The 12,297-nt window shown below is 38.4% G+C and overlaps 1 long non-coding RNA gene across 1 annotated transcript; it reads right to left on the reverse strand.

Moving 5' to 3' along the window:
• Positions 1–366: 366 nt before the first annotated feature.
• Positions 367–4,918, reverse strand: LOC143271017 (uncharacterized). The gene is made up of 3 exons (XR_013048265.1): positions 4,790–4,918; positions 2,956–3,022; positions 367–871 (listed from the first exon to the last, which is right to left on the reverse strand). It is a non-coding gene; the product is annotated as an uncharacterized LOC143271017 (long non-coding RNA).
• Between the last annotated feature and the right edge of the window lie 7,379 nt (positions 4,919–12,297).

Consider the following 12,297-nt stretch of genomic DNA (forward strand, 5'->3'; position numbering starts at 1 on the left):
AAAGGAGAAGGAGGAGGAGGAGGAGGAGGTAGAGGAGGAGGGAGGAACTGTGGGTTTTAATTTGTTTCTGTGCTTTTTTTTAAATTGTGGTTTTTTGTTTTTTTTTTGAGATATAGTCTCTGTGCCAAATCAGGCCTCAGACTTGTAGTAATCCTCCTGCCTCTTTCTTCCCAATGATAAGATTACAGGTGTAAGTCATATTTTTATATTATCTGAAACAACTTAAATAATGTCTAGCTTTTTAAATGTCTACTGAAGTTTTCCTGAGTGTTTCTCAAGTATAATTCCTAAAAAAAAAAAAAGGAAACAAGACTTACTGGACGTAGGGTTCTTAGATTGCACCAAATGACCAGAAGACATCCAATATGCAATTGCAGAAAGCAGCTTTATTCTCAAGAAAAACCAGTATGCTGGGGCCTGCCCAAAATGGCTTCCTTGACCCCCTTTTAAGCCTGCTTAGGGGAATTCTAGCTGTGGTTTAATGTACTTTGAGGTGATTGGGTATAGACCCTTACTGAGACTGCTTCTTTGTTTTCCAAAGAGTGTGAGAAAAAAAGCTGTGGCATTAGATGGGTGCAGAGGTGGGAAAACCTGGGAGGAAATGTGGTAGGAAAACTGTGATCAGATACATTGTATGAAAAAAATGTATTTTTAATAAAAAATAAAATTAAATTTTAAAAAGGGGAAACTCAGGAGAGTTGATCTTCTTTCACTGGATATATCATCTTTTTCTAGGCTCTTATATGTAGAGTCCAGAGTAAATCTGTTGTCTCTGCTCTACCATTTGTGTTACTAGGAACTATGTGGAAGTCACTTCTTTTCTTCATTTGTTCCAAGGTCCATAATTGAGGAGTCCAGGGCAAAAGGAAGACTTAAAAGAAAAGAATACCAATTATTTAGTGTCCTTGTTATGTGACATGGTGTGCTTCAAACATGAACACCCAAAAGAACAGAGAAATCTACGTATTTTGCACTAAGATCTGATGACAGGGTATGATACAGATTGGACAATAAGGAAATAATCTCATGATATGAAACTGGTAGGAACTTAGCAAGCCTTTTGTTTAGATTCTTCTTTGCATCCCTGTGTATTCATACATGGCACACTTATTTACACACAGGCAAAACACTCATAAACATAAAAATGAATAAAAACAAATCTTTAATAAAGAAGTTTTAAAGTGTCATTTTTTGTGTGTATGCTGAATCTATCACTATCTACCAACTACCAGAAAATTGCTTTTTTAATACAATGTTTGAAATGTTTAAATCAGAAGCAGTAACAGATAAACTAAGTGGCTCATTAAAAAAAAGGCCAGATACTTGGCTCTTTCGGAAAAATCAGAATGTTAACTTTTATATATCTAATGCTGGCCTCAGGTAGCCATTCCTTACCACTTGTTCCTTAAGCATTCCCATTTATAACTGTTGCTATTTTTTTATAATTTTATTTATAGCCATGGGGTTTTTAATATTCAAACTATATTTTTTCATATTCTTCCCTTTCTACATCCATAAAGGAGGAGACTCAGACTCCAAAGAATCACACAAAATTTGCTTTTCTTGAGGACTGATTCACATACATCATCACAATTAAAGCTTATTTATAACACAAGTTCTCTGATTTTCTGCCAGATACTATAGATGGATGAGGTTGACTCTGAGTTATGAAAATCTTCATACAAATCCTTGTTGACAATAATTGGAGACTAACTAGATTGTCGTTTGTTTATATTTTTAACCAGAATCTGGATACATGTGAGCTTGTACATAGTGAGAAAGTAGTGAATGTTCTTGAGTTGGCATGCCTAGTAATCTAGCTATTCTAGAATAGAATAAGGTGAATTTTTCTTTCTAAAGAGGTTCTTATCCATTGAAATTTGTGCATAGTTTTTGGATTACAGAAAGAATTATCGATGTTATTGCTACTTCATGATGGTTCACATGTATCACCTTCTAACTGAGTAAACACAGAGCTTCAATTTGTGATGCTGATTTATGTAACCAGAATCTGCATTTAAACATATCTCAATGAAGTGGAAAGCTTGTTCAGTGATTATGAGTACTTGTTGCTCTTGCACAGAACCTGAGTTCAGTTTCCAGCACCCATATGGTGGTTCACAACCATCTGTAACTCCACTTCCAAGGATTCAATGCCCTCTTCTAACCTTCATGGACACCAGGTATGCATGCATCTGTGCAGAAAAATGCTTATTCACATAAAATAAAAAATAAGTATTTTATTTATTTATTTACTTACTTATCCTCCTGCAACTTCACCTCCCCCAACTCTTCCCAATTCACACACACACACACACACACACACACACACACACACACACACACACACACACACACACACACACCTCCCCTCATGTTTGGTTCTACCCTAGGTCTCTGATCTGTACAGCTTCCATGTGGGTTTTTCTTGTGGGTTGGGCTTCAAGCTAAACTAGTCATAGGTTGGCACTCCCACAAACTCTGAGCCACCATTGCCCCAGCACATTTTGTAGGCAGGATAGATTGTAGGTTGAAGGTTTCATGGCTTGGTTGGTGTCCCAGTCCCACCACTGGAAGCCTTGCCTGGTTTTAGAAGTTGGCCACTTCAATATCCATATCTTCCAGTACTAGGAATCTTCATTAGGGTGACCCTCATAGGTTCTAGGAACCTTCCACTGCACTAGATTTCCACATTGCCCCCCTAAGTGCCCCTCAATTCCAGTCAAATCCAGCCTGTACTCTTCCTCTGTCCCTCCCTACTCCTTCTGATCCCTCTTGTTCCCATCCCCACCTGCCCCCAATACACCCACAAAATCTATTCTATTTCTCCTTCCAGGGAAATCCATTCATTCATCTACAGAGCCCTCCTTGTTACTTAGCCTCTCTGGGTCTGTAGATTGTAGCATGGTTATCCTTTACTTAACAGCTAATATCCACTTATAAGTGAGTACATACCATGTTTGTCTTTCTGGGTCTGGCTTGCCTTGCTGAAGATTTGTTTTTTCTAGTTCCATCCATTTGCCTGAAAATTACATGATGTCATTTTTTAAACAACTGAGTAATACTCCATTGTGTAAATGTACATTTTCTTTATCCATTCTTCAGTTTAGGAACATCTAGATTGTTTCCAGTTCCTGACTATTATAAATAAAGCTTCTATGAATATCTTTGAGCAAATGTCCTTCTGGTAGGATTGAGTATCTTTTGGGTATATGCCCAAGAGTGGTATAGCTGGGTCTTGAAGTAGATTGATTCCCAATTTTCTGAGAAACCGCCATATTGAAAAATAAAATTTCAAAAACTATGATCTCCAGGTATGCATATTAAAGCCTAAGAAGTATTACTCTACAATTTAAAGCCCACCTATGTATAGATAAAGTTGTTGCTCACATTGAAGCTGTAGCTAAGACTGCCGAAGGGCCTATTTTGACCTCTATCAGAGGGAGCAGGATATAAGAAGAAAGTAACTGGCTGTCACTACTGCTGATTCTGTTATCCCAATAGGAAGTATCTTCCTAGATCTCTGAGATGAAGCTATTGCTGGAGAGTAGATGGGCTATCTGGATTTCTAAGTGATGGCTATCAGGGTGAGTCCATGTGTGCTTTTACTCCAATGGCTACTTAGGTACAGCTAATGCTGGAGGCACTTAGACAGAGAAAGAGGTAAGACTTCATCTCCCTGCAGGTGACTAGTGATTTTTGTACCAATATAGAGACTATCTCCTCTGGCTTGTCATCAATGCCAGATTAATCTTGAGGAAAACACTTTTGATTTTGATGTATGTATCACCTTTTAGGCATTTCTGTAGGCCTTAAATGGTGCTTTCTCTTCTAACAGAACTTCCCATTTTCAAAGTTACTCATAGCTTGACTCCTGCACCTAATTATCTCTCCATAGGTGATTCCCATTGCCAGACATCTTGGAGCATCATGGTTCAAACATGACAGTATGTGAAGGAGGAAAGTCAGCCAGCAAACCTTGTATTAATATTCTGTAAATCTTCTGGCAAGGAAGAGACATAAACACGAATTTTCACTTGCGTACTTCTTAGCTGGCAATGAGCACCAAGTGGTGGTTATTGGGAGGCTGCACCATCTTCATGTGGTCATTGAAGCTGACCTTGAACTAAAGCTCATTGGCCACTTTTACACAAACATAGGCACTCTGGTGGAGGCAGTTTAGAACTACAAAATAGTGATTGCCAGAAGGTTGCACTCAGAGCTGCAGGAGCAATTGGGGATGCAATCAATTCTTTTGAATAAGCAATGTGACCCATTATCTAGTAGAAAATGTCAGCAACCTCAGAAGCTAAGAGTACACACCAAGGTTGTCACTGCAGTGGTGTGGAGGAGGGCTTTTGGCAGTCTATAACTGTCTTTTATCTCCTATAGCCATGTGAACATGTTGAATAGGTACATAGTCACATCACCCAACTCTTGAGAGAACAAGTTGATGTGACCGAAACATACTATCAATTATATTTGAGAAACAAATGAGCTTTTACTTTTTTCTTCAGTTTTGTCCTTAATATGTCACCATCTACTTGCTATAAGCAGAGTTTTAGAGCAAAAGCCTGATCTCTATGAGTCCTAACAGATAAGGCACCTATTCTTACATGTCAGTGAAAGAGATAGCCATGAGGAGCAGAGAAAGAAGATTAATAAACATGGCAAAGTTGGTAAGAGCAAATAAAGAGATTCAATGACAAATCTATCCTGAAGGTGCTAATGGGAACACTGGGGGTTTAAAGAAAAGGAAAAATTAAAGAAGAACCTAAAGTGTGCTTACCTGGCAGGGCAGGTAATCTTGATGAGGCTACTGGTCTAATTGATCAATATCTCAGTTCTTGTTCCACTGGTACTCTCCCAAGAATATTATATCTATGATCACTTGAAGGGAGAAATCTCATCTTGTCCCATGAGAAGATTACTTGTGCTCTAGATTACAGCCCCATGTTATGAGTAATTGCATTTATTTGGGGAATGATCTGTCCTCAAAAGTTTGCGGTTGCTCAGAGCGGTAGTATCAGTTCCTTGTCATAAAGATGTTTATCACTCACTCATGTAATTATGGAATCCAAAGTAACTGCAGGAGGTAATGGCCCAGAAGGAAGAAATTTAAAAGGTAGAAATAGAATTAGAGAAGGAAAAAATGGAGTAGGTTAAATCTGTGACTAGTGTCTTCCTTCACTATCTGTCCATTACCTCATGTATGCCACAGACTCTAATAAGTAGGAAAGGTGTATAATGCCATTTCTAAAGATGAAAAGGAGAAAGGAAATGGTTAAGAAAAGATATGAGTATGCATTTATCAGTATTTTTTGGTCATTCATTTTTATCTTCATGTGGCTGTCAGTAGGTCAGTGTTGAATTCAAGAATTTGTATGTGTGAATTGTTTGTTTATATAAATATAAGAGTTTTTATTATTCTCAGCTTAGATATCCAAAATATTTCTGAAGGCTAGAGAGATGGCTTAGCACGTAAGAGTACATAATGCTCTTGCAGAGGACTTAAGCTCAGTGCCCAGCATCCATGTTAGGCAGTTGGAAACTGCTTGTAACTCAAGCTCTAGGAGATCCAACTGAACTTTTGTCCTCTGTGGGCACACGTAAGAACACACACACACACACACACACACACACACACACACACACACACACACACATATACATATACCTAAATAAATAATACAAATACAAACTCTTTATTTTATGTATATGCATATGTGTGCTGGAGGATAAGTATGTGCTTGTACCATATATGTGCAGAAGTCTGTGGAGGTCAGAAGAGGGAATCAGATCCTCTCTGGAATTGGAGTTACAGGCAGTTGTAAACCACCATGTGGGTGCTGAGAATTGATTTCCTGTCTTCTGTATGATCAGTAAGTGCTCTTAACTGCTGAGCCATATCTCCCACCTACGATATAATAGCTCTAAAAATAAAAAAGAACAATGTGCTGGGGGCTGTGGTTTAGTGACTAGGAGCATGTACAGCTCTTGTGAAGGACCCCGGTTCACTTCCCAGCACCTATGTCAGGCAGCATACAGACATCTGTTTCTCAGGCTCCGAGGGATCCAGTGTCTCTGGCCTCTGTGTGTACTGTGCATACATGGCGTTCACTCATCCATACACATAACTAAAAATAATAAAAATACAATCTTAAAAATTATTTCTGAGGTCAGCGTTTATGTCTACAAGAAATTACCATGTATATATTTACAAATAAAGGACACAACCTTGAGCCATTTCTTCTCACTTTTTCGTTTTATTTTTCCCCTGTTATGTATACCAAAATGCCTTGAGATCGAGGTCTTTCTGCATGTGTTTCCCAACAGCTAGGAATGCAATCCTGTACCAGCATTCCTGCAGTCTGTGAGTTTTTCTTAATCTCTTTGGATTTAATCACATATAAAAAAAGAATAAAGTACATTTTATTGCTGGGTGGACCAAAATAATGTGAATCATTATGATCCTTTCATCAATATTTGAAAATCTGTATGGACAGGAATATGAAAATGTCATCTCAATGGTTTGTAAATCAGAAACAAAAAGCTTTAACCGCACAACAAGAACAGAATGAAGTTCTGCATATTCCCTGGAAGTAAGCAGACTTTGCAGGAAATGAGAAAAACATTAAGATTAACTTTTCCTGTTTGTTAGGGTGCTTTATTTATAAGAAAACTAAAGCTGTCTTTCCAAGTATTAAGCTTTTGCCTAATTTATTCAAGGCCAAGGCTCCATTGAAGGACACAACTGAGCTCCTTTGAAGTCAGAATTATTTTTTATTATATATATATTTTTTTAGTTCCAAGCCCTGGGGAACTATCTTGCCAGAGGCAGAGATTGTCCCCACAGAAGCTCTGGCCTGTGGCCCCAAATGGGTACAAGAACTTCAAAAGCCAGTTTTGCCCCCTGGTTTATCTTCCTAGCTCAACTGACTGGAACCTACAGCTAAACTTTCACACGCCTACGTCCTGACTGTTGCTCTACTGTCTCTGCAAATTGTACATCTTTATAGGACATGGGGAAACAGACTGAGAATGGAGATGTTTCTAGAAAGAACTGACATGTCTGCCAGTACCTAGAGTGGAAATTTCTGCCTCTAATGTGGGTAATTTCTTGTAGATACATAAATGCTGACCTCAGAAATATTTTTTAAGATTTTAATTTTATTATTTTTAGTTATGTGTATGGATGAGTGAAAGCCATGTATGCACAGTACACACAGAGGCCAGAGACAATGGATCCCTCGGAGCCTGAGAAACAGGTATCTGTAAGCTGCCTGATGTAGGCTCTGAGAAGTGAACTGGGGTCCTTCACAAGAGCTGTACATGCTCCTAGCCTAGTCACTAAGCCACCTCTTTAGCACAGGGTGGCTAGTCTCCCAGATGCAAGAAGTCAGAGGAAGACAGAGTATAAATGCTTGCAAGTGGCTTGCTTTCTGAATGTCTTTTTTTTTCTGCTCCCACCAGACTTCAATACCAGCAACTATTTGAGGGATTTCTCGTACATCAGCACTGAATAGTTGTGTGCCACTCCAGCATGGAGACAGGTGGCAACTGTTGAGTTACCTAGCCCTCGTCACATAGCAATCCAACAATTCCATTTCGATAGAAATCTACATATGTTCTGTTGGTTCATTTCTTTTGGAGAACCATGGCTAATTCAATTGCAGATAAAACAATTTTACCCAGTTTATTGAACATAATCATTAGCTAATTAGTATACATATAAGCTAAAACATTGCATGCTTTCATAGGTTGCTTTTATGTTACCGTGATAAACACCACAACTAAAAGAAACCTGAGGAGGAAAGAGTTTACTGTGTCATATGCTTCCAGGTCATCATTGAGAGAAGCCAGGACAGGAACTCAAATTGGAACTGAATCAGAAACTACAGAGGAATATTGTTCACCTGCTCTTTCTCTAGCTCACTTACAAACTCAGATAGCTGTCTTATATAGTCCAGGACCACTTGCTCAGGGATGGTACTGCCCAAAGTGGATTGGGCCCTTCTACACCAATCATTAATCAATATAATGCCTTACAGCCATGCTCACAGGTTAATCTGATTGGGACAGTACTTCATTTGAGATTCCCTCTTCCACAGTGGCTCTAGCTCGCCAATATGGCTGTCTTTCTCAAATCAAAACAGTTCTATGAGACTGGTAAGATGTCTTAGTCGATGAAGTGCCTGCCACACAACTCAGGTCCTGATGTTTGCTTAGCAAGCACTTTACTGACTGAGCCATCTTCCCACTCCCAGGCTTTCTTAATTAAGTACTGTTTTGTTATACATTTAATATGAGTAAACCTCATTTTCCAAATACCAGGCCTCACCCACTGACTTTGCCTATTAGCCATTTTCTTATCCTTGCTGTTTGTCACAAAACAGGGGAAAACATGGAGCTAGGGAAAGCATGGTTGACTTTTTCCTGATTCTGTACTTGGTAAAGTTGATAAATTAGTAACCTTAGTGGCATACAAAATTGTAACATTTTCATTGTACATATCGTTCATCATTACTAGAAACAATTGAGCTTAACTTTTATTAGTAGCAGAAACCATTAGATGTGTGGGCCTTCTCCTCTGTGTATCTTATCATTGTAAGCCTGTAAAAAGACTTGGGTGTTTTTGTTTTTTATTTATATCCGTAGTGTCCAAATCTTGAAATATGTGCCTCTGTACTCTCTGTGCAAATCATGATGTCCCTTGAAGTCCATAGTATGAGCCTCGCTACGAAAATATGGAATTTATAGGAAACAAAGAAACAATTTTATTGTGCCACCTACATAGCAAAATAATTAAATTGTTAATAAGATTAAAAGGAATGTAAATAATACTCACCAGGAACTCTAAAGTTAAAGCTAATAGATTTTTACATGACAAGAAGGAACTCTGGATTCTTTGTATATACTTGGTATCTTTCAAATGTTTTATTGTTGAGTGACCAGAATTCATGGAGCCTCAATTGGAGTTTCACCTTTCTCCTTTTCATCCTTCACTGATTACACAAATTATTTATGTCATATTCAAAGAAATTTTGCATCTGTTAACTGTTGGGCTTGCATCTGGAATTTCTTTCAAAAGCTCATGTATTAACAGCATGGCCTTAATGTAGCACTACTCAGATATGGAGCCTTTGGGGGGGGGTAATTGAATCATGAGGATCAATTTATTTATGTATCTAGAGCTTACTGAATGAGAGGTGATAGAAATTTAAAGAGGAAGAAGTACATGACTAGAAGAAGCAAGTCTCTGGAGATATGCACCTGTAGGGGATATTTTGTTCTTTATAACAGCTTTCTCCCTCCTCCTTTTCCTGGTTGCCTATAAAACACAGAGCTAAATGAGAAGGGATTAAAACTTTTGACATGAGCCCAAACACATCTTTTTTTTTTCTTTTAGTTAATTTTCTTAGGTATTTTCTCACAGCAATAGAAACTACTAACATTTATGTCAATCATTTAAATTATCTAGTTGGAAATAATAGACTTTTGTTCCTTTACCTTGTAAGGGGCCTAATGAATTTGAGTCCTGCCTTCATAGTTATCTGTTGTCTTACCATAGTCATTTTTATTCCACATTCTTCCCTTGGTCTCTGTGTGAATTTGAAATGATGATGAGAAGATGGTGATGCTGAAGGGTGCTGAAAGGGGTCAGAATTAGAGGGGGTCAGCCAGAGACAAATACAAACAAGTCAGTCAGAAGAAATAGCTGAGTACATTTGGAAAAAATACTACTCTTTTTTAACTAACTGGGGAGGGATGAGCCTGGCCAGGTGAGTAAGGCCTTGAGGGGAAGGATATAGTACCCCAATGAGAAACGTAGGCCTCTATGAGGGCCTAAGAGTTAGACAGGTCCCCAAAAGTTAGACAGACAAGGAAATGGGACCACAGATAGATTTCAAAAGGTAACTAGCTTCCAGATTTTTCCTCACTCTGCTGATGTGTGACTAATGCCTGGCAGGGATTTTTCCCACCAGTAACCTCCACCCACCTTTCCAGTAGACAACTCTGACAAGCTGAAGTCCAGACCTAGAAATGTTTACCCAAAATTGTGACCTACTCACATTCTTCTTTGCTTAAAATGACCAACCATAAATTAGGAAGAGACCCTCATTCCAGCCTACCAAAGACCCTTAAAACCCCAGACTTAGAAGAAAGACTGGGCTTTGGCTTCCCTACTCATCCCTCTGTTTTTCAGGGGACCTTTCTCTCTAGGTGCCTTGCTGTGTGGTATGTATAGTTTACCTTTGATAAAAATATTTTCCACCTGATGATCCTGACTACTGTGTGTGAGATTTTCCCCGCTGCCACCTATTATATTGGAGATTATTTTTCTTGCTTTTTAACTCTTTAGAAAGAGTAGAAAACAAACTTGACCAAGATCCCAAGACAGTGACATCCTCACCTAGGATAGGGAACCACTCCAGGTTGGCAATCAAGAGTAAGGCCTATTGGTTTACACTTAGGTCCATGACTTTTGTGGGCCTCTCCTGAGATCCATACAGCTGTGTGTTGGGTGAATAGTTCCAGAATTATCTGCTAGGAAACCACATTTATAGGTCTCAAAGGAGCTCATACAAGAGGTAACTTAGGCCTTAAGATAGTATAAATGGGGAGGACAGGCTGAACTTGAGTGACATTTCAGAAGACAAGTAAAACTGATATTTCATGGAATGGGTAGAGCTCTTTGACTTGGTGGTTCAATGGGTCTGAGCAGTGCATGAAGGATTCTCTGATATGGAAAATACATAGCATAAGATAGTGTTCTGCATCTGGGAATGACAATTCAGGAGTAACAGGTCCACACTTGAATTCAGCAGGATTTTTGGAAGTCCTTTTTCAGGAACCAAGTAGTTAGAATGTGAGGAATGGCAGCAGTTGAAGTAAAATCCTGGTTTCATCTCCATGTGTGTGCCCACCATTCAATGAATACAGGAACTTAGAAAGCTTGGAGTCATCAAAAAACCTCTTAGGCCTGTTAGTTATCAGCTCATCAGTGGCAGTTAAATTAGTGAGGTTATGTATGTCTCTCTAGATGTGAAACATAGAGGAGAGAAAAGGGGAGAACACTGTACCTATAACCATTTATATTTTATCCCACAATTAAAATTTTAAAAGACTAGCTCTGGGCTATAACTCACTGATAAAGCAGGTTTGCAAACACAAAACCATTTTTCTATAAAGTAAATATGATAATTATTATAGTCATAAAATAGAGTTTTTAAAGAACAATAAAAAGAAAACCAGGAAATGCCAGTTATGGTGACTTGTACCTATAGTACCCACACTTGGGAGGTAAAGGAAGAAGATTAAAGAGTTCAAGGTCATCTTCAGCTACACAACAAGTTGGAGGATAGCCTGTGTAACATGAGACTTTGTCTAGGAGGGGGATGGCTGGGAGAGTCATAGCATGTTAGAAGATGAAATGGGAAGAGGTTACTGCTTCTAGGAGATAAAACTACTTGAAGGGAAAAAAGAAAAATGTTTAGGAACACAGGAAATCCAAAAGATATACATTTTCTGCTTGCCTAAATTGGTTAAGACATATTCACGGAAATATTGGGAATCCTTTCAAATCAGAGGCCTCTAAGTGATAGACACTGAAACTATCTCTCCTCATACAAACATTCCAGATCACTTTTCTCATACTGAAGCCACTAGAAACATACTGTAAGAAAAATCACCCTCCACATCTGAGTTTACTGACTGAGGCTGCTGGCTTCTAGTTGCCAGATCTCTTGGCTCTAGGGTCTGCCTGACTTCATTGTGACTTGAGTGAGAACAGAGGAAGGGGATAAAAGAGTGATTTATCCTGTGTATCTTGCTAATCATTTTAAGGGTACCTTAAGAAGATTAGACAGACACTCTGATTCTCTACTGAAACTTGGATAGAGAATTTTCTTTGGCCCAGAAAAAATTATGGAAGTAGAATGTAGGCCCAAACTTGACTGTTGTTTCTACAATGTCAATGATGTTCAGAAGTTAATGATTTTCAAAAAACAAATATTGTTTGTCTATGTTTTCTCTAACGAAAGCTACAAAAATCAATTGCTGACAAGATACATGTGAAACAGACTCCTAAGCACACAGAATGGAAAATCTAAAGCAAATAAAATGTGAAAGAATTCTGTTAACTCTAAAGAATTATGTATATGTTTATACAGCTTCAATTTTAGGGGAAAAATCACTGATCATGTGACTTCTGACTTCTGTCATAGATCTGTGGGCAACACTTAACAACTTTTCTAAGCATCTGTTTGCTCCTCTCTATATAGACAAAATGGGACA

The sequence above is a fragment of the Peromyscus maniculatus genome, chromosome X (genome assembly GCF_049852395.1).
Source record: "Peromyscus maniculatus bairdii isolate BWxNUB_F1_BW_parent chromosome X, HU_Pman_BW_mat_3.1, whole genome shotgun sequence".
Lineage (NCBI taxonomy): Eukaryota > Metazoa > Chordata > Mammalia > Rodentia > Cricetidae > Peromyscus > Peromyscus maniculatus.